At 43.1% G+C, this 23,792-nt stretch overlaps 1 long non-coding RNA gene across 1 annotated transcript; it reads left to right on the top strand.

Moving 5' to 3' along the window:
* The first annotated feature begins 704 nt into the window (after positions 1–704).
* LOC122464212 lies at positions 705–15,633 on the top strand. The gene is made up of 3 exons (XR_006288152.1): positions 705–828; positions 13,711–13,939; positions 15,065–15,633. It is a non-coding gene; the product is annotated as an uncharacterized LOC122464212 (long non-coding RNA).
* Positions 15,634–23,792: the final 8,159 nt, after the last annotated feature.

Consider the following 23,792-nt stretch of genomic DNA (forward strand, 5'->3'; position numbering starts at 1 on the left):
GCAGTGTTACCGCAGGAATAGACCTAAGAGGCATTGTTCCTCTCCAAGGCACAGCTCCCTTCCTGCTTCTCCCTTTCTTCTGGGGAAGGGGGAAGTAGTGATTTGCTACAGGCCTATGCCAACAGTCAATTACAGAACCCCTGGGGCCAGCTCTGCTATTAGTTCTGTATCGCTGCAACTCCTAGGAGCCCCATGAACCAGGTGTTCCCTGTGTGAGGCACTGTATAAACAGAACAAAAAGATGGTCCCTGTGCTAAAGAGCTGACAATTTAAGTGTAAGACAGAAGACAACAATGGATATAGACAAAGAGAGATGGGGGAGTACAAGAAAACAGTACTAGTCAGCATGATGGGCCCACCATTAGCAAGTTTGGGGTATACATCACAATAAAGGAGAGTTTGAAGAAGGGAACTGAAGGAGGACCAGGATGTGGGTTTGTAGATGTTCCCAGGAAGCTATTCCCATGTGGGTGGGGCAGTGTGGGAGAATGGACAAAGATGCTTGTTTGAAAATTAATCTCAGGTGTTTGGCCTATTTGAAGGACAATGGCAATGTTCTGCCCACACCCTGCCCACCTGTTCTGGCTGGAGAGCAGCAGGTGCATAATGCTCACTTGCTCCTGCATTCTCAAACCCAATGTCCATGTAGCGTGCATAGGTGTAAAGGGGCTTCTTTTATATTTGACAATGTAAAGGGCCTGTAGTCCACATCACCATCTGTTGCAGAGAACTCCAGAGTTAACTGCAGACCAAAAGTCTGCTCAAAATATTTTGGACCAGATTCTGGTCCCAGTTCACCCAGTGCAAATCCAGAGCATCTCCACGGAGGTAGGTGGAATCACTCCAGATTTGTCTTGGTGTTATTGAGAGAAAGATCTGGTTCTGTGAGTACGAGACACTGAAATGAGTGCCTCTATTTGCTAGATATAGAAATATAGCTTGGCATCTGACTCCTCGTTAAGAGTTGCTAGCTAAAATTTTTGAGGTTGGAGCAATAATAATTTCTAGCGCTTATATAGCACTTTTCCATTGTAGATCTCAAAATGTCGACCAAGGAAGGAGGTAGTATTATCCTTATTTTACAGATGGGAAACTGAGGCACAGAAAAGGGAAGTGACTTGCCCAGGGTCACCCAGCAGGCCAATGGCAGAGCCATGAGTGGAACCCAGAACTCCTGATTCCCTGTGCAGTTTTCTAGCCACTAGGCAACATTATGGGATAGTATTACACAGAATCATCTGACTAGAGACAAGATATAGTAGAAAACCTGTATGAAGTGGTCTCAGTAAGAGAGCTATGGATCAGCAGCTCATTTGTGAGAATCAAAAATATTATTAATTTTCTAAAATTCTTCAGCTCAGATTGCTTTGTACCATAGAATGGTTGAGTGGCTTTTTCCCCCCTCCCCATTTAAACAATCCCCCCCCCCCTTTTAATGTTTTGTGAAAGGGACAGCCGCGTCTTGTCTAGTCACTTACCTTTGTGCAAAGCGTAGTAGGTAGGTGTAAAATGTTAACATATCAGAATTCACCACTCACCTCAGTAATGGATTTTTCTCAGATTATACTGGGTTTGCACAGGAGACTACAAGACAATGGAGAATGAGGGTTTGTCTGCTCATGCAGCATTTACAGCTACTACTTTTGCAGTTTCCAGTCCTGTCAGGTTGTTCAATAACTGAACATTTAAATTGCATCATTCTCTTACCTTCTTGCATTTTCTCCCACTCAAATTCCAAGGTGATTTTGGTAGCTGCCCTAACAAGAGCTTGCAGGGATTTGACAGGCCAGCTCCTCAGCTGGTTTTAATCTGAGTAACTCTACTGATTTCAATGGACCTGCGTTGATTTCTGCCAGATGAAGGTCTGACACTGTGTTCATTTGATCTCCTGCCATAAAAATAAAAAAGGCATGAATTAAAACCTCTGATTGGAATATCCTGGCTCTTTGAAGAAGTTCAGTCAGGATCTGAATCTGAACTTTGCTGCCTCTAATGTAAATGAAAATCCAGTTACTTATTCACATTTTTAAAAAAGTTTTCTGTGTTGTTGGGGGGGGGGGGGGGGATAACGAATTATCAAATATATTTGCACTTCACTGAGAGCTTTGCCCTTTTCTGCTGATCTTCTCTTCCTTTGCCATAGTTAAAACACAGAATTTAGACCCTTGGGCCCAGATCCACAAAGATACTTTGGCACCTAAACCCTGGACTTAGGCAACTAAGTTCCATTTTTAGGCACTGCTGTGCTCCACAAAACCAGGTGCTACCTAACCCGGCAGGTGTCTAAACTGATTTGGTGGCAGGGCTGCCCGGGGGGAACAAAAGAGGCACTTTACCCTGTCCCGCCTCTTTGAGAGAGCCCCCAGACTGACTGGTGTTGTGAGGTAGTGCGCAGGGTCACAGTACCACTCGGGTTTGGTCTAGCCACAGAGGGCCAAAACTGCGTGGCGCTACAACCCGGTGCACAAAGTCTGGGTGGGGCAGGGGCAGGGGCTGAGCCCAGCCCCCTGGGACAGGAGTCATTACTGTGAGGGGAGTGCAGGTGTCTCCAGTCCCCCAATACCCCACCCCTGGGGCCTCCCCTCCATGTTTTTGCATCCTTGGTATTTTTGAAGGGGGAGGGTTTCAGATTTTGCCCCAGGCCCCTAAAAACCTCTGTACAGCCCTGCATAGCACCTAAATTTTTGCTGTAAAAGTCCCCTAGGTGCCTACATTTCTGCCTCTGAGCATGTGTACAGCTGTCTCCCTCTGGGCATCCAGGCACCCATCTCCTGGCTGAGCCCCATACCTAGTCACAAACTGGGGGAAGATAGGCACTCCTTTGCCTGACTCACCCATGGGGCCTGATCACTGGCCACCTACAAGACCAGGTCGTATTCAAATGCTGGCCAGAGTAAGAGGAGGTGGTGGCGGTGACCTTATAACTTTTATCCCGGTGGTCAGAGCACTCTCCTGGGATGCTGAAGCTGTTCCACTGTGTATAAATAATGAAAGACAAATGGACTGGATGCTGGGTCTCCCACCTCATAGCTAGGTACACTAACCACCAAGCTACAGAGTCATTCTCATTCATCCTCTCTGGGCCAATGAGTCTTTGTCACAGGCTCAACAGGTGTGAGATTGAGGGAGCCCCACATCAGAATAGCCCCTTCCTGAGAGGTGAAAGACCCCCCCCTTCAAATCCGGTCTCCCCTCTGCCTCAGGGGGGAAATTGAACAGGGTGTGACATTGTATGATTAAAATATGACCATGTAGTTCATTGTTGCTACCACTGTTATATATTCACGACAAATCTTTTACAAAGTGTGTCAAGTAAGGTGTCAGGGAAAAGTTATTATTTGCTGAATAAGATAATCATATTTGTATGCATGCATCATTTTTGTATCTGAAGTTAACTATGCGCCCAAGGTCAGATAAGAAGCCTGTGACAGAGCTGGGGCCAGAATCCAGGTCTCCTGAGTCCCAGTCCACTGCTCCACCTCACTCTACCTCAGTAGCTTAGTTACACTATCTGGCATGTGAGGAATAAATTAATGTGCATAATTTCCCTAAACAGCAGTATAAGGTCCTCTTTGCTTGCACATCCTTTCATTTCACCATAAAGATCCTTTGCTGCCTGCTGTGCAAACCTCCCTACTTTGAAACAGTTCTCCTGACCTAGATCATCCCAGCCTTGCAGAGCTGCCAAGGGTGCAAGGAGCCTTTTCCCCTTTGTGCATCCCATATGTGAGCCAGGGATAATCACAGCCTGTGTGCTTGAAGGAGCACAGGGACCCTGCATGCCTGGGCATGCAAAATTACCCCAAAGGAGTAAAGAGGGAAAGAGGGAAAGCTGCAGAGCTGATTTCATAAGGAGCCAAATGTCCATGGTGCATTCTGCAGTGTCCCCAGCACCTGCCAGCGAGTTTATGGGATTGTGTGATTTGGGCAGAGGCGACTGCACCCTCACCTTCTTGTCAAGCCTGTCCTTAAATGACACAATGTCTCCCCTGATTAGGAAGATGATTTGCCTGAATACAGCATCTTTATTCATCGGATTTCCTGCTTATTTCCTGTCTGAAGTCATAATCCTCTGTCTGTGTCTTCATAATTGCTATTCCACAGCAATCAATTAGAAGGAGACTTACAGGCAATTAGGACTTCAGGTGAGTGGATACACTCCACATACAAAAATCCTGCTTTTATGCAGTTGTTCTAACACAGAAAAGTTTGAACAGAATTATCCCCAGAATGAGAGAATGCAACAGGGCTGGGCATGGGATGCATAGGAAGAAAAGGTCCTGCCCCCTAGGAGTTTAATATCTTAGGGGTAGACTGTGCCATTTAGGCACCTCCCTGAGCAGCTAGATGTGCAGAGCCTTATAGAAGGGTTGTATCTCAGGACTAGAGCGGGGTGGGAAATGGCTTTCCCATCTCTGATGGAATGCTAAAGCAAATGGACAGCCACTAGGTGGTGCCATGTGTATCATACCTTACCTGCGCTGGTAATAGCAATAGCCAGCATTGCCTTAAAGTATCTCATAGAGATCACACCTCTTGTCTCTCTCTCTATGATGAAGCTCTGGAGCCAGTCCAAATCTGGTATAGTAGCCTGACCTGCTAGTAGCAGTACCATGTACAAAGAGCACATGACATGGTGTCAGAAATAACTGCTGCCAGAGGAGAACAGAAACAGAAGGAAAGCAGAACAAAGTTTGCGAACAGAAGGGGAAAAAAACAACAAAGTTTGCAGGACGTCAACAACATGCCCTTTTTCAATGCCCCAGAGAACTTAGGCTTTGACAGACCTTCAGAATGGACAGACTGAAAGCAACATTCTGCAAGATTTCACATTGCTACTAAACTCCACAAAGAAACTGGAGACATTCAGCTATCGTCTTTAATTTATGCTGTGCGGATACAGGCAGAGCATATCTTTAAATCCTGTTCCTTTGCTGACAATAGTCATAAAGATGACTATGAAAGGGTTCTGGCTACATCTGATGCATACTTTGTACCTCAGAGAAATGTGGTTTATGAAAGGGTGTGGTTTCACCAGATAATTCAAGAATCAGAGGAATCTACAGAATCTTTTATGAGAGCTTTGCATGCCTTAGCAGAAAACTGTTATTTTGGGACTATAAAACATGAAAATATTAGAGATGGATTGGTTATTGGGCTTGCAGACAAAAGTCTCTCACAACAAGTACAGTTAAACACAGATTTAAGTCTGTACACAGCTCTTTAGATAGAAAAACAGAATGAACTAGTGACACAGGAAAACAAAATACAGGAGCAACTTGTCAGACCTGACAAACCCGAAACTAGCTTAGAAGCTGTAAAGAGACACATCATGAATGCTACAAGTAATTATCACAAAAACTCTGAGGCACTGAAGGCTAACTACAAAACCTTTCATACTAAATGCACAAGATGTGGAAAAATTCATAGCCCGAGAGATATGTGTCCAGCCAAAGGTGTAAGATGTAATATATGCACAAAATATGGACATTTTGCAGCTGTTTGCCATACTAAGGCAGTTAGGAACTGACTTATAGACAGTGTAGAGCTGTTTCTGGAATCTAGCACATGCCTGGAGAGTGAAAGTGAATATTGAGGGAAAGAATACTGACTTTAAGATTGACTCTGGAACAGACATAACCGTCATATCAGAAGGGGCTCATGGTCACCTTCAACCCCTTCCAGAGCTGAAATTGGCTGACACAGCCATGACTAGTCCAAGAGGTATTCTGAACTGCATGGGCCAGTTCACCACAGAAACAACTTACATCAGCAAAATCTTTGCATTCAGAGTGCATGCGATCAAAGGTTCGAAGACCAACAACATACTCAGCCACAGCATGGCAACCATGATAGGTCCAGAGAGAAAGGTGGAAGAACTCAGTGGTGATTTTGGACTCTTGAAAGGAGATCCCAGTATAAAATTTACATTTTCATCAGTCTGTTAAGTGTCTTTGAATCATACTGGTTTTCTAATTCCATGACCCAAATGCATAACAACTTGGTCATCTGGCTGTCCATTATTTGCAAAGACTGTCTTTGGTCAGTTTGGAATCTTTGAATCTTTTTCTTCTTGTTCTGCATCTGCCGTCTGTAAAGTTTGCTCTGTTGATGTTTCTTTCTGCAGAACGAACTGAAGGTGTCAACTGTTTCTGTTAAAGTTTCCACTGTCATTCACATATTCTTTTTTTTTTATGACAGCTGAAATTCCCCATCCTTTTTCTCCATCCTACTGCTGATACCATGTCATATATTCCTTGTACATGATACTGCTTTGAGATTTCAAGAGTGAGAGAGAACATATGTTCAAGTCCCTGCTAATCATTAGGCTATGGGCTATTTTTTGGTGAGGAGGAGGAATTGGTTACCCTCTCCTTCATGCACATCAGAAATTCCATCCTGGAGCTGAGAAACCTTCCGAAAAATACTTTCAGCAAAACTGATACATTGCTGCTAAAATTTTGGTTTTTGGCAAATTGGCTTTTTTCAATGAAAAACTATTTTGTCAAAAAATTCTTGCCAAGTCCTGCCCAGGATGTACAACCCCCTCCTGAATTCCTTGCTATGGAATCAGATGGGGCAGCCTGCTCCCCTTATGCAGCTGGCCAGCTTTTGGGGCATGTGGAAGGACCCTTCCTGCTCTCCACCCCTCACTGCCTTTTAAGACAATGAGTGCTGATTTCCCACTCCGGTACTTTGAGTGCAGAAAGTGTGGGCCCGCAACAATTCTAAAAATTAATACTGGCCACTCCAGGCTTGTATTAAACTCCCCAGGTTACAGTTTTTCTCTAACCTTGGATGGGCAGATGCTGTCACCACCCAAGTGCAAAAACCCCTTTGAGAACCCAGGAAGGCGCACTTGGGAATTCCTTCCTGTGGGGCATCCTCAAGCCCTTTCACCCTGCACCCCTGGGGGAAGAGCTCAGAAAGAAAACAAAGGAAATCAGCTGTTGCCGCCAGCTAATTAAACAACATGTGCAGAAACCTCTTAGGACACAAAATCCAATCCTGTTCTTTAAAAAGGTAAATTTTATTAAAAACAAAAAGAAAGAAAATACATTTGAAAACTCAGGCTATTTCTAGATTTAAAAAACCCACTTACAAGAATTAAGCATCAAGAATAACCTTCTTGGGGCCCAACTTAAAGGTTACAAGCAAAACAAAAGCATTTGGGGTTAGCACAGAGGAGTCCACAAGCCATAAAGAAATAAACCTAGCAGGTCTTCCTAGACATTTCCTGATCTACTACATATATGCGGGTTTCAAGTGAGTAGTTTCTAGGTATGATTCAGATGATTTTTCATACTAGGCCCCAAGCTTCTTACAGTATAGTTCCAGCCCTGTCTCTGCTTCTCCCCAAGAACAACAACAGACAGACAAAGGGGAAGTTTTTTCCCAATTTTAAAAAGTTCTAGCCTTCCCATTGGCTCTTTTGGTCAGGTGCCCACTCCCTTCCTTTTACCTATGCAGGAAGACTTTTTAACCCTTTATAGGTAAAGCAAGTACAGAACAACTACTAAGAGGGATTTTATAGCTAACTGGCAGGCTGGGCGTCATAGAATCATAGAATATCAGGGTTGGAAGGGACCTCAGGAAGTAATCTAGTCCAACCCCCTGCTCAAAGCAGGACCAATCACCAACTAAATCATCCCAGCCATGGATCCAGGGACCCATCCATAAAAGGGAGCTAACCCCTCCCGCACCTTTCATTTATCACAGCCTCCTAGAGGTGGCATGGGTGGAGTAGTCCCAACACTACTCAGGGCAAGGACTATGATTGTCTCTAGCCCTTGTGTGAGGTGTGCAAAGGGGAAGGCACTCTCCTCAGCGCTAGGCACCTATGCAAAGACCAGGCACAATCTGGTCCTTATTTAGACACAACACAGACAATAAAGGATCAGGAACAAGAGGGGAAGCAGACTGGTGGCTCTAGGTCTAAAGTCTAGATGGGGCACAGTAACTTGCCTTATCAGCTTTGTGGATCATAGAATCATAGAATATCAGGCTTGGAAGGGACCTCAGGAGGTCATCTAGTCCAACCCCCTGCTCAAAGCAGGACCAATCCCCAACTAAATCATCCCAGCCAGGGCTTTGTCAAGCCTGACCTTAAAAATATCTAAGGAAGGAGATTCCACCACCTCCCTAGGAAACGCATTCCAGTGTTTCACCACTGGATCAGTTCATACACTAAAGGGTTCTGTTGAATGTACCCATTGGTGCTCTGTTGGGACTATTCCTTGAAGCAGCTGCCCCAACATAGGTCCTTCCTCTGTAAAAGCTGCTCTGTTAAATTAACAGCTTGGAATGGTCCATACAGCCGGGGCGAAGGCTCAGCAATTTTAAACCTTCATTTTATATCTCATTTTCCTGAGCAGTGTCGTGCCCTGGGCGATCTAACAGGAAGAGTATCCATTGGGCACAAGTGGCTTCCCATCACTTCCCCTTATTAATGTAGAATGAGTTTGAAGGAGGATGGAGATAATGTTTCATCAAGAAGAGTGGAGAATCTGTGTCAAGCATCGGGTGCTAGGGAGTGCCTATTTCGGTGCCAGCGATAGACATTTTTCAAGCTTCTGTTTTGCTGAAATATCACTACCATAAATCGATGATATAAAAACATCTTGTTTGAAAAATGTGGGCAACACTTGGAGATATTTCTATCGTGCTGTCACTGGGTTGTGATCTGGGGTTGCAACATTCGTTCCCAGAGAGAAAAATATGAATCTTTTCCTTTTAATAAAGTGGAACCCTGCACTGAATATAAGCAATAGTGATTGATGACTTATAGTGTCTGAAATAAAAAAAGAAAACAACGAGGAATGCCCAGGGCTATTCCTTGAGGAGTAGCATCTCCAGCCCATCTGTTAAGGGCTTTTTATGCTATTATAAGATGGAAAATTTAAAATATAAAATTAAAAAAGAGTGAAAAAGCTATATTGTCCCATATTTTTCTGTTTGGCTCAGTATTTATCACTGAAGTTGTGTGCACTCACTTTCTGTCTATAATAAAGCCTGTCTAGAGAACTAGAACACTTTTTCATTTATTTTCAAATGCTCTACAAACATTAACCAAATAACATGACAGCCCTTTAAGTTAGGCAAATAAATGCTAATTCTCATCCTGCACCATTAAAGTCAATGTAAGTTTGGCCCCTGACTTCAATGAGAGTAGGATCGGGCCCACTGATCCCATTTTACACCTGGGGAGGCTGAGGCAAAAAGGTTAAGGGCCAAACTTTCTAAATTGGCCTCTAATTTCACATGCCACTGATTCTCTGTGCCCAGATTTAGCAACATTGGGCCTGATTTTCAGAAGTACCAAGGACAAAAGCTCTCAGCTGGAGTTCAGCACCTCTGAAAATCAAGGTGTAAATATTTCATAGATTCATAGATATTTAGGTCAGAAGGGACCATTATGATCATCTAGTCTGACCTCCTGCACAACGCAGGCCACAGAATCTCACCCACCACTCCTACAAAAAAACCTCACACCTATATCTGTGCTATTGAAGTCGTCAAATCGTAGTTTAAAGACTTCAAGGAGCAAAGAATCCTCCAGCAAGTGACCCGTGCCCCATGGTACAGAGGAAGGCGAAAAACCTCCAGGGCCTCTTCCAATCTGCCCTGGAGGAAAATTCCTTCCTGACCCCAAATATGGCAATCAGCTAAACCCTGAGCATATAGGCAAGATTCATCAGCCAGATTCTACATAAAATTCTTTCCTGGGTAACTCGGATCTCACCCCATCTAATAGCCCATCACAGGCCATTGGGCCTATTTACCATGAATATTTAATTACCAAAATCATGTTATCCCATCATACTATCTCCTCCATAAACTTATCGAGTTTAATCTTAAAGCCAGATAGATCTTTTGCCCCCACTGCTTCCCTTGGAAGGCTATTCCAAAACTTCACTCCTCTGATGGTTAAAAACCTTCGTCTAATTTCTAGTCTAAATTTCCTAGTGGCCAGTTTATATCCATTTGTTCTTGTGTCCACACTGGTACTGAGCTTAAATAATTCCTCTCCCTGGCACCAGAAAACAGTGGCATCTACAACTACAGGCCACTTTTGAAAATCGGGCCTGAGTGACTCACACAGTACCCAAATAATGAGTCATTGTAAGAGCTGGGATTAGAACTTGTAAACTCCTGGCTACAAGTGTTATGTTCAGATCACTAGAGCTCAACTATTTTTCTCAATACTTAATTCGTGTGTTGCCCAATCAGATTGCTAAATTTGTCCCATGTATCTTTTAAGTGTATTAAGTAAGGTTTTAGTAGAAAAAATTCTGAAATGTTTCAACTTTTTTTGACATTTTGAAAAATTTCAAACTTTCAATTAAATTTTTTTGATTGTTGAAAAATGTCATCCTGAAAAAATTTTGGTGGACATTTTTGTGAAAATAATTATTTGTTGTTGTTATTGAAACCTGAATATTTTGTTGAAAAACATCATAAGCTCAAATATTGGAAAATTTCAACCAGATCTAATTTTTACATGTAAAATGGTTTGATTCATCTTGATTCCTTTTGGGTGTTATCAAGTCATCATTTAATAAAAATCTGGGATGGAACGGAAGCAGAATCTTAACGCAACTTCTCCAGAATTCACATGGCTTTTAATTGAATCTTCCCGGAAGCCTATGTAATAAGTCAAAGTTAATCTTGTCTTTTATTTTTATTCGGAATTGCATAATTATTTTTAGTAATCCAGCAGCTGGTGCAGACTCTAACCAGAAAAAACATAAGCACCATGAATGCTTAAGCTACAATTCATTGCTCTATGCCGAAAGAAAGCGGAATACACTAGTCCAATATACGTGCACTAAAACTATTAGCTTTTTAAAAAACACACTCTTCAAGAGATAACACTTCGCTGCCTCACAGGGGTGTCCTGAGGATCAGTCCATTAACATATACGTGAGGTGCTCTGATACAGTGGGCGTAGGGTGCCTGCCCATATTAGAACCTAAGGCTGAATTTTCAAAAGCACCTAGGTGATTTAGAAGGTCAAGTTCCACTGAAAATCAATTAGAGGAGTGCTGCTATTTCTTTAAGGCACTAGAGCTGGGCAGGAGATGATTTTTCTCATCCCACAAAACTTTTATGAGATAGCAAAAAATGTTTCCATCCTGAATTGGGATAAAAAGTTGAAACCTCAAATGTTTTCACATGACCCTGCCACAAAAATTCCAGTCTGGATCAACTTAAATGCCTTTTTTCATTTTGGACCATTATTTATTTATTTATTTATTTATTAATTTCTTTTATTTATTCATACTATAATCAGCTTATCTTTCAAAACAAAAAAGTCATTGAGAAGTGGGAAACCAGAATTTGTTTTTAAAATGTCAAAATGTGCCATTTCCACAACTTCAGAACTTTTTCCAAAGTTTTTTGAGTCAAAACAGTTGTTGAAACTGACCCTTGCCCATGGAAAGTTTCCGTTTTTATTAGTTGGTATTTTATTAGTTGAAAATTTGTATCAGCTCTATTAGACCATGTCTAGAGAAAAGATCTTGATCCTTATCTTACATCAGTTTTACATCATTGTAACTGCATTAACTTCAGTGGAGTTACTCTTGATTTACTCCAATTTGAGTGAAAAGAGAATCAGGCCTGTAGTGTTTACGGGCTTATCATGTTAGCAATGTGTAGGTGAATTTAGCACCTAAGAAAAAGATGGGCTAACACAGCACTGGCTTAATTCAGTCATAGTGGGTCTGATTCTGTGCAACTGTGCAGTTTCTGTAGGCATTCACACCTGCATAATGTGGGTTTAAAACACCACCATTCTGATTTGGAAGCATGTTACACCACTTTGTAATCACTTTGCACAAATGTAAATGACTAGGTGCAAGGCAGTGGAGAGTATGGCCCAGCGTTTGAAAATGTGTCTTCAGAGGTGATAAACTAATGCATTAATCCACTGTCACCTCCAATTCCTTGCTGTCACCTCTTCTCCTCACCTTAAAAATCAATGGAAATATTACCATGAATTTTCAAACTCATGTGAAGTGAGTTACATGCAAAACTCTTATTATTAGGCCCAGTCTTACACCTCTGAAGTTTTGTCCTTCACATACCATGGCGGAGGATGGTTATTAATGGGATACACACTAGAACTCTCTGTACAGGATACTGAAGATAAACCCCAAATGGAAGGAGATATGCAATCAAAATACACGGGTGGGGGCAGTTTCTCAGCTGGTGTAATTTAGTGTGTCAGAGATCCTAGTGAACGCTCTTTCCTGGCCACACATTGGCAGTGCTGTCAAAGGAATCCAATCCTCTGTTGCTCTGGATCCCCTGGGTGTTTCCAGCTTCTAGAGCCTCAACAGATTCCTCTCTTGGCCTTTCTGGCGTATTTCCTGTGCACTGACTCTCTGTTACTCCTTCTCAGAAATGGGGCTCCTCAGTCCGCCTACTCTGGGCCTCCAGGACCAGTGCTGAACCCCAAGATACCCCAGTTACATAAACGCACCACTCTCCCAGAACTCCATCCCAAAGGCATGAAGCTTCTGGTTTACAGTTTAACTTTCTCAAGGGCACTCAGTAGTTGTGAAGTTAATACACATGTACTTTGTACAGTCTAAAATCTTTATTTTTTTATACTTAATCATGTAAAGCACAGGACAATACAGATCATACAAAACAACAAATAATCACATGTCCCTGCTTCCGTATCCTCACCACTCCAGGGCATTCTTTGGTCTGGAATCCAAGTCCTTTAGGTTATCCAGAATCCTTGGAGCCATCCAGGCTCACGAAAGCAAGCATGGCCCCCCTTTTGCGCCCTGAGGCTGCACATGTTGGGTAACATCTCCCTCCTGGAGTCCCTCTCCCAGCTTCTGTGACCTTGCTCCCTCCTGCCCCATGCTCCCTCTTCCTGCCTGGCCCCTGTTCCTGTGTATTTCTTTAAACTCCTCCTCATCACCTGGCCACTTTTGTTCTTCTCCTCATAACTTTCAACTGCTCCTATCTCCCCCTTCTCTCCAGAGGAATCAGCTAAGCTGGTTTTAATAAGGACATAGCCAGGTTTTTTTGTATAACTCTTTGTGAGGATTAAGTACCATCATTAACCTTAAGTATTTCCTATTGTCCTTGTCTCTTGTGTATCTGCTTAAGGGCCTGTAAGCAATGGTGGACCCACATATATCCAGGTGATACAGCAGTTTTTCAGAATACTGCCTTGCAAATATGAACCAGAATACATAAATTGTACAGATATAGCTCCAATTCATCACACCATCTAGCACCATTGACATTTATAGAGCTATGGCAATTTACAACAGTTGAAAATCTGGCCTCATGTGTATAAAGAAAAATAACACACATGATCCAGAGGCACCCTTGTAGTTTTTAAACACAGAGAATTGGATTCTGATCTCCAGGACACCCATATAAATACATAATAATGCCGCTCACTTCAGCTCTCCAGGTTTGCAATAGTTTAACTGAGAGAAGACTGTCTCTTTATTTCCTTTGGGTTCACAGTATATTGAGAGCCACAAAGGAAACTTCTGCCATGGTCGAGCCAAGAAAAGAGGGAATCTGGGTCTCATGAGAAGCACCATTCATATCTGAAGATTTTAAAAAATGCTTTCGTCAAACATAGTTATTGGATTCAATACAGGACTAACTAGATGCCAGGGCCATTGTTATGCAGGGCATCAGACAGGATCTCATTGTCTCTTCTGATCCTAGGTGAGAGCCTGATTGCTGAAGCCAGGTAAATAGGAAGGCTGCCGAGAGATGTGCAGCTGGAAGGATGGAAGTACTGTTTGCCAAGGAAAGCAGCCATTCAAATCACCACTGTGGCAGGGGATCTGGGATGGCCACCAAGAGGAGCACAGATGATGGGGACTGGGGAACAAGCCCTCTCCGAAAGTAGGCACCTGAACCAAACTTTTCAAAGAGAAAGCTTACCTGCGAGGTGGGTTTTGAGAAGCTTTCACATGCTCCCTCTCCCAGGAATGCCTTAACTATCAGAATCCTAATTATCAAAACAAACTGCAGGAAAAAAATATCCAGTGTTCCATTTTTAGCTTTGCCAGCTGCAGCCAGACATGAATATAATAGCAATGAATAGTTACCCGTGGAAATTACAATGCTGTGTGTGATCAAACTTCTTCAAGTCTGCCATTGGGAAATCATTAAGGGTTATGTGGTCAGTCATTTGGAGGAGTCAGGTATTAAAGATTCCCAGTGCATCCCTCTTCCCTCCCACCCCTGACCTTGTCAGCCATTTCTTAAAAGCAATGATTTTATTCAAGGCATCATCACTCTGCTAACGTGCCAGGTTCAAGCAAACTCTTCAGCAATAGTCCAAATGACTCGCACTTTCACGCTTAGTCTCTTTATTGCAGATGGAAAGATTTCATATGTTTCATAATCTTTCCAAAAGACACCAGATTACAGCTGAAATGCTCTCTGAAATCTTCCCATCTGCAATAAGGAGCCTAAGCATAGCCCTGGCATGCCAGTGTCATTTAGTTTATTGGTAGAGCACGTGCTATAAACCGATGGGTCCACAGAGAGGCTGCCATTAATCTGTAACACTGCAGGAAGACTATTTTTAAAGTGGCACAACCAATTAATTAGGAGCACAGTGACCTTAATAACTCAAATTTTGCTGAGATAATTGAGCACATGAGATCACACCAATGAAGTAATGTAATAGCACAGTTTAGATGCACCAAGTGTCAGAAGAAATACAGAGAGAGAGAGAGAGCTTGCTTAAGAGCTGTTCTACATGAGAAAGATGCACCAGGATCACTTACAGTGTGAAGTTAAACAGATATAATTAAACCAGCACAAAAGGCTGTGTGGATACTTATTTTGGTAGAAGAGTGTCTTCTTTTGATTTATATTAAGGGTTTTTCTGCATGGGATAACTGACTGGCATAGGTATTATGGAACAGCTATTATGCTGTATCTAGCCCATAATAATTCCTTGTCACGGGTCACGGTTACATGTTGAGCTGTGCTTTAGACCCCTTTGCAGTCCCTCTTGAGAGCACTGCCAAGTAATGGGTTCGTTTCCTTCACTTCTTTCTAGGTGGACTCCGTGGTCCAGCCATGCTGAGATTGGATCTCTAGGCTGCAGCCTGCCTGTTTCCCAGTCATGTTAACTCTGCAGGCCCAGCTGTATTTGGCACCTGCAAGACACTTTGCTCTGACAGCCCCTCACCAGAGGTTGATTCAAGTGACTCAAAACAGCTTTTCCAAAACAAATATATGGTTTATGCACCCAACTAGCCATCAAAGTGTAAAATAAGACCAGTTTATATGCATCTAGGCTGAGTTAAATGTTATCCTTTCCTTGCAAGTTTAGGAAGTTTCTGTTTAACCCAGACACACCCACTCCTAGCCTGGGACAGACATGCTACCTTTCTCTATGCCTGAGTCTCTCTCCCACAGCATCTCTCCCAAGCAGCTCGTGTCCATTGGACCCACTCTTCCTCTCTAGGCAGGGATTTTCAATGATTTAGATCTTAGGACGTAGCCTTCGAAAAATATGTCTGTTAACCTGGCTGGAGCCAGGCACATTGGAAAATCTTTAATAGCCCACCCACTGTTCTCTTAAGAACCCTGGTTGTTTCCCCTAAATATATCATGTCTCTGTTATTGTTTTGTTTCCTGCTGGCTCTTTCTAACAGCCCCCTGGTATTTAACTCTATATAACCAGATAGAATAATATCAAGAAGGTAAATTGAGATACATATAACATTCATAAAAATGATACAGATATCTCCCTTGTTCTCCACACTGTCCCTGTGCAGAGTCTATTCTGAAACAAAAGTGACTTTATACCTGACTTTGTGAAATCACTTTTATTCTGGAAGAGAGTTTCCACATAGGGGAGTTATTTCAGAATACCTAAATTATAGCAGAATAGTTATTCCGGAATAGCTATGTAGGTCAATTTGCCACTGCACCACTGTAGCGCTTAGTGTCGATGTTACCTATGCCAATGGAAGAGCTTCTCCTTGAGAGGTAGTAGTTATGTCAATGGGAGAAGCCCTCCCATTGACATAGAGCTGTCTACACTGGGGATTAGTTCATTTTTAACTTCGATTTTCCACACCCCTGAGTGACATCATTATACCAACATACGTTTCTAGTGCAGACCAGAGCAAAGTGAATTTTGTTCAGATTTAACTAAACTGCAGAGTGTCCAGGAAGCCTTTTAGCTGAATCAGATTAAAAGCTGACTCAAGATAAATGGGTGCAACTTTCTCATGTGGAAAAGCTTCACGTTCTTGCAGCTTGCCATTATAGGGCATATTTTAAACTACCAAACCGTTGTAAGACACATACAGTGAGGGAATTCTATCAACTTTGCACCCACATAGCAGAAGCCAGGCAACCATCTAGGTCAAATTGTGCTGATGAAGCCTCCTGGCATGGACTCTATCTGTGGGTGTAAAGAGGATAGGAATTTGACAGCTTTTCACTCTACCATCATTCAGATTAAGAATAGGAACCTTGGGTTGACCATGAAACAGGAAGAGCTGACTTCTGTAAACCCTAGACAATTGTACGGGAGTTCAGATTAGAAAAACGACTCAATGAGCTACACTGCACATGACTATGCAGATAAGAAAAGCATAACACTGGAATTACCAGAAATAGATCAGATTAAAAGTTATTGAAATAAAGAAAAAACAAAACAAATACATTTCAGATGAAAAACTTCTAACAATTCCCAGCCTTCATCCTTTAGGGCATACACTGATCACGAGCCCAGATCAGGATCGGAGGCATTCATCTCTCCATTCCACAGCTTTGCAGAATTGCCAAAGGCCATTATGAAGGGTTGGTGCCTTGCTCTGAAAGATCTAATTTATGACAGAGGCAGATATATCAGGCCATGGATCTGTTCTGATACAACTCCTCTGTTTCTGGTATGTCTGTAGTGAAAAGCTGTGATTCTTCTAGATATATTCTTTCTGGAAATATTTATTACTCTGCAGGGCCTAAATGGAAAGGCCATAAAAACTGGTGATCAGGAACCTCGATTAAGTTGCTTCTATGACTTGTTGGATATGCTAGGCTGAAACCTGCGACAGTGCAAATAGTTTTCCATGCCCCTTCCCAGCCACTTTAGCAAAACACACATTTTGTGCACATAGAATATTAGGGTTGGAAGAGACCTCAGGAGGTCATCTAGTCCAACCCCCTGCTCAAAGCAGGACCAATCCCCACTAAATCATCCCAGCCAGGGCTTTGTCAAGCCGGTCCTTAAAAACCTCTAAGGATGTGCATGGAGTGCAGCTTCTTAAAAATCAAGCCCTAGATTTCCATAAGTATTTCTCTCTTTTTCCTTCCCCTAAATTGCTCATCTCTACTGTTGGGAGGCTTCTACTTCCCCCCTCTTCCCCCCGTGCCACAAAAAGTGACTAACAAATGATATTTTATCTCAGTTGATATTACAATTGATATTACAGACAGCTTCATATTGATTCATATATTTAATTCCCCTAGAACAGCGGTTCTCAAACTGTGGGTTGGGACCACAAAGTGGGTCATGACCCTGTTTTAATGGGGTCACCAGGGCTGCCTTAGACCTGCTGGGGTCCATGGCCAAAGCCCAAGCCCAAGGCCCTGGCCGGCAGGGGTCAGGTTACATGCCCCCTGCCTGGGTCCGAAGCCCTTAGGCTTCGGCTTTGGTCCCCCTGCCTGGGGAGGCGGGGCTTTAACTTGCCCCCCCCCAGGGAGGTGGGGCTTGGGCAGGCTCAGTCTTCAGTCCCCTCTCCTGGGGTCCTGTAGTAATTTTTGTTGTCAGAAGGGGGTCGCAGTGCAATGAAGTTTGAAAACCCCTGTCCTAGAGTATAGATATAGATATATACAAAAAGTTTATCAGGTTGAAAAATTTCCATTGGACATTGTTTTAAGAGAGAAAATTGGAGTTTCAAGGGGGAAAGTTTTACAAAAGATTGTCTGCTTTTCGCAGAATGTTTTTGATTTTTTGTTGAAAATTGCCATGCCCAAGAACCGAAACATTTCAGCCCAAAATGGAAATATTTCAGTTCTGAAATGCTGTTACAACACTGCCTCATAGCTGTTGTAGACTAGGTGCCTCATGCTCTCATTCTCCTCTATAGAACCCGTTCCTCAGCAGCATTTCATCTCTTATGATGCATCATGGCCATGTCATTGTCATGATGCATCACCTCCTGTCACTTAGAGGAGAGACTGTGGTGCATCATGGGATATGTAGTCCAGTGAAGGAGCACAGACTGTAGAAAGGAATGGGGACATGAGGCACCCAAACTGCAGCTCCCATGAGGTGCTGCGGCAACATTTCATAGTAAAAAAATGATGGAAAAGGAAGCGCAATCAGTTATCAACATGTACACAACACAACATAAGAACGGCCATACTGGGTCAGACCAAAGGTCCATCTAGCCCAGTATCCAATGCCAGGTTCCCCAGAGGAAATGAACAGAACAGGTAATCATCAAGTATTCAACATCTTCATTAATGATCTGGATGATGGGATGGATTGCTCCCTCAGCAAGTTTGCAGATGATGCTAAACTGGGGGGAGAGGTAGATACAATGGAAGGTAGAGATAGGGTCCAGAGTGACCTAGACAAATTGGAGGATTGGGCCAAAAGAAATCTGATGAGATTCAACAAGGACAAGTGCAGAGTCCTGCACTTAGGAAAGAAGAATCTCATGCACTGCTACAGGCTGGAGACTGACTGGCTAAGCGGCAGTTCTGTAGAAAAGGACCTGGGGATTGCAGTTGATGAGAACCTGGATATAAGTCAACAGTGTGCCCTTGTTGCCAAGAAGGCTAATGGCATATTGGGCTGCATTAGTAGGAGCACTGCGAGCAGATTGAGGAAAGTGATTATTCCCCTCTATTCAGAACTGGTGAGGCCACATGTGGAGTATTGTGTCCAGTTTTGGGCCCCCCATTGTAGAAAGGACATGGACACATTGTGTTTGATTGGTATTGTAAGATGAAGTTCCCCTCTCAGATCCGCAGCATACGCAATCACGCAGCAGCAAAATGTGGGGCACAGCCAAGTGGCCCCAAGGGAGGAGCACAAAGGTGGTGGGAGTCTGCAGACAGATCTCTTAATTGTTCTCCAGGCCAGCTTTCAATTTAAAAAAAGTTTCTAGCTATTATGATTGTAAAAAGAACCTCTAAAACTAAAACACCTGCCTGAGTTTGCAGAGAGCCTGAAACATAGCTTTGAGGTGTGAATTGCCCCATTCATTTCAACAGGTGCTAACTCAGATGCCAGCGCAAACATTGTTAACTGTTTCACTTCTCATCAAGGCATGTGAGAAAGGAGAAGTATTATATTATGAAGATGTACACCAGTGTTTCACAAAGGAGGGGGTTGGGGGACTAGCTGATGAATACATTGAGATGTGTAGACCTTTAATATAATTTGGTATAGGTTGCAGGGGCCATTATTAATTTTATTTTTCTGAAGTTTTCAAAATGTTGAGAGACACTGCCCAAGGGGAAGGGAGAACTCTTGCTTTGCTCTACATTTGTCAGATCGCCATTGAGAAAACAACATAGCTTGTGCAGAAAAACAATGGCATAGTGCCTTTGACGCATGGCAGAAATCCTGAAAGATCACCAAAGAACAATAGTCATGTCTTAGTCCGTGGGATGGCTGCTGCAATCTTCAGAAAGGGAGGATGTATCCTACATGCAAATGAGCCACTGACAGATATTATAAATGGAATTCTATCTCTTGGGCACCATCACAAGGAAAGGAATCACAAGGTGGCTGTGCAAATCACACTAGTAACAAAATAAAACGCATCAAGTTTGATTTTTGAATGATTGATTGGAATAAACAGACCAAATGAAGCAGATGCTCCTGCATTAGGAGGAAACTCAAGTGTGGCGTAAGATGGTCTGTGTTTTCTTTATTAAAATATTTCTTAAAATTGTTAACATTTCTCCTCCAAAATGCTGCCAGTGCTTCTGAGACATAAGCTAGGTTTCAAGATTATGTTAGTAGCGCGAATCAAATATGCTTGGCTTTTTTTTTCTGTTTCATCTTTTGCAATTATGTTAGGGGAACAGAGAAATAGTTGTCCCAAGAAACTGGCAGAGGTTTCTGATATGGAGACATATGAGTTTTAAATATGTACACACGGCCTGTTGTTGTTCAACCCCCTTCCAACTGCTGCGTAGCAAGGAGATTAATGACAGACTAGACACATTTCTTAATTAGAAGAAGCTCTTTGAGAAGAATGGGAATAAAATAATGCCTTTACTACAGCACCCTCTCTTCTTCAGGGAGTTTGCTTTTCAACTCGGTTTTAAGGTTTTGAAGAGTGAGCAAGGTTTGTGGCACGGAAAGACGTCAGCCTGCTGGAAGGAACTCAGGGAAGAGCAACAAAACGGTTAAAGGGCTGGTGGGATTGACTCATTATATTGTACCACTAGGTCAGACAAAAACTAACATTGTGGGAGGACTTGATAGACATCTGCTAGGATTTAGGGTGGTGAAAGTAGGAAGAGGAATTCCTTGATGATGAGGTAGAATCAGAAGAAATGGGATGAAACTGAGCAAAAAGAAAATGTAGGCTTACTGGCAGGAAACTTTCTAACAGTGACTATTAGCCAGTGGGAGACTTTCTCAAGGGAATTGGTAGATAACCCACCACATGAGTCCTTGAAAAGTCAACAGGACAGAGGACATAGGAACAATCCTCCACTGGCAGGTGATGGACGAGGTGAGAAATTTTTTTGTCTTTTCCTTCACTGGCTTCTCCGATTCTATCGTCTGATAGACAAGAAAGTTAGAATATAGCATAATGCATGCCAGAAAGAAGCTGTTTGTCCATATTTCATGTCTGTGACAGGATACAGGTGGTTTGTGTATCATGTTATTAATTTCTTCTTTGGCAACTGGAAACACAGAAGCACAGAGGAAATAAAGGAAACATGCAGATGTTAGCTTGATTGCAGCAGTCAGAAGAGTTCCTACAACCAAATAACTCAAATAGACCTGTTAAAGGTATTAAAATAACAGATGATAGTGATGGAAAATGTCCTTAGATCATCCATCCTGCCCAATCCTTTGCCAGTGCAGGTTCTTCCCAGTTTGTTCCAGTCTATTTATCCAGGCTGGAGCTGTGGTGGGAACCAGAACCCATCACTGCAAACTTGCACTGCACACAACTATTGGCTAGTAACCCACAGGGAAAAAGAAATCCCTAATCTGTGCCTAAGGAACCAAGATTGGAAGGGCAATTTGGACAGTTTTTTCATGGATTGCATTAGAATGCTCATGTCACTTTCAGACCCTGAGGTTATTGTATTGCAGCCTCATTGCATTGTTGAGATGGTTAGTCAATGATATGCAGGAATCCCATTAGTGTGGACTAATTGTTCTTTTTGTAACCCTTCTGCCAGGCCGAGTTGATAGCAGCAGGGGGTTCCCTCTCAACAAAGCAAACGCAAAACCGGCTCGAGCCCCCACCCAGTGACCTGCGAAAATCTTACACACACCCCTGGGTGCCTCAAAGAGGCAATACTTCCCCTCTCACAAGCACAGAGTCTCGGTGCGGCAGAAAAGCTTTAATAACATGAGGTAAACGACACCAACATTAAATTGGGAAAACACCACAACTAGGGCTCATCAACCAAACCATGAGCAAAGACCCATCCCAGCAATTTGGGCCATGTCCTTTCCCTTTGGTTCTTGAATCCAGCAACACAAAAATCACCCAAAGTCCCAAAAGTCCAGCCCCAGAGTTCAAAAGTTCATCTACAGAGTGTTACCCCCCAGCCTGGGTGAAAATGTGGGTGGGGGGGGAAGGAGAAGGAGGAGAGAGGTAAGGGGCACCTTACATGATCTGAAGCTGACTGCCCCACCTCTCCACAGGGCTTCACTCTGATCTGCTCTACCAGCCGCCCTGCAAGCCACTCTGCTCCGCTCCGCTCCACCAGCCATCCCGCAAACAGCTCCGCCGGCCACTCAGCAATATATCTGCAGGCTCCCCACTACTTAACACAGTGCTGAGTGATTTCTTAGTGATTTCTTTCTCTTAGTAATTCTAGCTCTTTAGTGAGTTCAACTTGTAGTAGTGGGAGCCTGAGTGCTGGTGCACCATAAGCCCAAAGTGAATTCAGCTCAGCACCTGGAACTAGAGTCCTAATAGGCTCAAAATTAGCACTGATATTCCACAGTGCAGAAAGAGAGAGAGAGAGCGAGAGCATTGTAACATGGATTCTAGAGCCTAAACTCAACTAATAGGATACCCTCTTGTCTACTTAGGTTCTGCTTACCTGAAGGTCCTTTTCACAGCATTGTTCAACAAGGGTGGCTGAGACCCTTCTTCCATGAAGCCAACCCTTCTGGTACGTTGCTTCCCCCTTGGTCAAATATACCAGACCAGTCTTTTTTAATTCACTTCTAAACCAGAGATTCCTGGCCCCTGCTGTTTACCTCTTCCTAATAATTTCCTTCTGAAGTTGGCCCCTCCCCCATGAGGTCTTCATTAGCTTTTGATTCAGTTTGCAGATAGTCTTGTACTGTAAGATACACAATGCTCAACCAGAAAGATAAACATCTCCCACCATCCGTCTGGAGATGTCTGTTTCAATGCTCTGCACCTCTGAGTAACCTACCTGCCTTTAACTACAAGGCCTTAAGAACATAATGTCCAATATCTATACATATCTCCTTACTTATTGTCCACACACATATTTCACAAATATTATGATAACCAGTGTGACACAGGCTTTCAGTAGAGACCTTATATGACACCCTTTGCTGAACTCAAATGTAAATACCAGACACTTGGAATCCCTGTAACCCATATGCCCCATCTGTCTTTTGCCAGTTAGCATCAAGAGATCCTTGATAGCAGTGTCTATATGTAACTAGGACTTGAATTGTTGTGTATATTTAGTAAACACAATGGTTATTCAAATCCCTCCATGCGCATACAGTTTCCTCGTACTATTATTGTTGTGTAAAGGGCAAAAGACCCAACACAGTTGCACCCACGGCAATCATTAAATAGCATGCAACATCGCTGACCTTGAAGGATCAGTGGCTCAGTAGGGTGAGACCATTACTTTCTCTCATTTCTGATCCTCAGTAGAATTCCTATGTGGCTTTGGAGGGGGCAGGGAGACACAGTGGCCACATCAGTCAGTTGGCTGCTAGGAGAATAGCCACCAAACACCCACTGAAGAGTCATGGGAGAGGGGAGTAGCCCTCAACATGTGCTATTTAGATGATTGGGGAAATGTTTTATTTCAGGTGCAAATTCTTATTGCACATACTCGTCAGGGACCATCTTTATACATTAAATAGCAGGAGGCAAAACTGGAAAGCCTCCACTTATGCTTACGTCCAGTGTGTCTTCATAATTCTACCCAGCTTTCCTATAAGCATATGCCACCATGAAATATTCACTCCCGTGTAATATACACTCCCTCATTTGACACCTGAGACTGCACAGAACAATCTGACGTCACCACTATAAGTTGCTTAATTACTTTTTTTTATAAAAGGCTACAAAGATCACTGCAGCTACATATCGATGGGTGTCCTTTTCTAGGCCCCAGCCATTGCCCAGCCTGGAAGTCATACTCTGCAGTATCAGCGTACACGTGTCAGAGCACGGATTGTCAGCGAGGCTGTCAATCATTCCACTATGTCAGAGACAGAGTGCCACGGCTCAGGGCCACTGCAGTGCAGCATGTCATTGCTCCTCCATGACTGCATATAGAGAACTGTGGACAGTACTAGGCATTAGGGGCAAGATTGACTCCAGGAGTTCTGC

The sequence above is a fragment of the Chelonia mydas genome, chromosome 2 (genome assembly GCF_015237465.2).
Source record: "Chelonia mydas isolate rCheMyd1 chromosome 2, rCheMyd1.pri.v2, whole genome shotgun sequence".
Classification (NCBI taxonomy): Eukaryota; Metazoa; Chordata; order Testudines; family Cheloniidae; genus Chelonia; species Chelonia mydas.